The 1,673-nt window shown below is 36.0% G+C and overlaps 1 non-coding gene across 1 annotated transcript; it reads left to right on the forward strand.

Moving 5' to 3' along the window:
* Positions 1 to 220: 220 nt before the first annotated feature.
* LOC122101340 lies at positions 221 to 327 on the forward strand. Its single transcript, XR_006146358.1, has one exon. It is a non-coding gene; the product is annotated as a U6 spliceosomal RNA (small nuclear RNA).
* Positions 328 to 1,673: the final 1,346 nt, after the last annotated feature.

A 1,673-nucleotide genomic window follows, 5' to 3' on the forward strand; every position in this document is an offset into this window, starting at 1 on the left:
AGAATAATTGAATTCCTCCTCCTACACATCTCTTGAACTACAAATATCTGGAATTATTTTGTTTTTGGCATGTCTATCTTGATTTTATTCTTAAATGTGTGCTTATGTAAGAAGTACATGATTCTAAAATTTCACAACAATTCTTTTGAACTTATTTTTGTTGAATTGTCTAGTTTAATAAAATCTATACAAATTATACTTTATATATAAAAAATGTTCTGTGCTCAATTTAGCATCACATACACTAACATTGGAACGATACAGAGAAGATTAGCATGCCCCCTGCGCAAGGATGACATGAAAATTCATGGAGCATTCCATATTTTTACAACAACAGATGCTGAAAGGTATGTAGCCACAGGGGAACCGTACTGCATTCTTGGTGGGAGTGTAAACTTGTTCAACTACTTTGGAAAGCAGTTTGCAGGTTCCTCAAAAACTCCACATAAAACTCCTCTATGACACATTAATCCCACTTTTGGGGATCTACCCAAATGATCATAAACAAGACCATACTAAAACTACCAGCACAACTATGGTTATTGCAACATTATTTACGATAGCTAGTATATGGAACCAACCCAGATGCCCCCACCAGATGAATGGATCAAGAAAATGTGGTATATATACACAATGGAATTCTATGCCTCCATCAGAAAAAATCATCGCCCACTTTGTTAGGAAATGGAAAGTCTCGGAAAAATTTTATTGAGTGAAGTAACCCAAGTCCAAAGAATCATAGGTCCCATGATTTCCCTTATTTTCAATAACGAATGTATGTCTGGGATAAGCAGAAAAGTTGAAAAGCTATGTACATAGAACCAGATAAGATGATGTTAAAGAAATTGAACCCCAAGATAGTGACACAAGTGGTTTTTTCTTTCTTGCTATTGTTTCTAACGTACTTATAATGAGCGATGGCATTTTTTTTTGTTTCTTTGTATGTTTCTCCCCACGCTATAACCCCTGTTTTCTCTGTATTTGAAGTTGGTGCACATACATCTAGAATGTATGCTTCTCTAATTTGGGGAGGGGAAGGGAAAAATTGCTCAAATAAGGATACAGGTTGACCCATTGTAACAATGAGATGCACAAGACACTATGTTGAAAAATGAACTTTACAATTTAGGTGGAGGAAGGAAGGGGAGGGGAGTGTACTTGTGGAGGTGGAAGGGAAGGGATGGTAGGGGAAATATAAAGGAGGAGGTAAGAATTCTTGTTAGAAAATGTACTAGTTTCCTTGTTCATGCACAGTATTATTACAATAAAAAACATGTAAAAATGTTCTGAGATGGACGAGTTTATTTCCTCTATTTTATTCATATAATATCGCTAACAAAGAAATTAATGCAGAACACTGATATGAAGGTAATTTGAATAAATGTATGTGAGTGTGAGTGCGGCAGCGTTCAAGCAAACACGCGTGTACCTGCTAACACACGTCATGCATGTATAACATCATGCTCAGAGTTTAAAATCAGGGCTTCAAGGTCGTGCTAGGCCTTTCCTATCTAGATTGGTGATCTACTATGTAAGCTACATCTCAATTCCTGGCTCTTTGCTAGTTCATTAAACATTTTCAAAAATAATTTCATGAATTTTTTTTTTTTTGGCCCTGATTGGCTCCCAAGTGTAATCCACAGATCTCAGTCTCCTGAGCAAATATTCAGAGT

The sequence above is a fragment of the Dipodomys spectabilis genome, unplaced genomic scaffold (assembly GCF_019054845.1).
Source record: "Dipodomys spectabilis isolate Male_0828 unplaced genomic scaffold, ASM1905484v1 ptg000655l, whole genome shotgun sequence".
NCBI classification, from domain to species: domain Eukaryota; kingdom Metazoa; phylum Chordata; class Mammalia; order Rodentia; family Heteromyidae; genus Dipodomys; species Dipodomys spectabilis.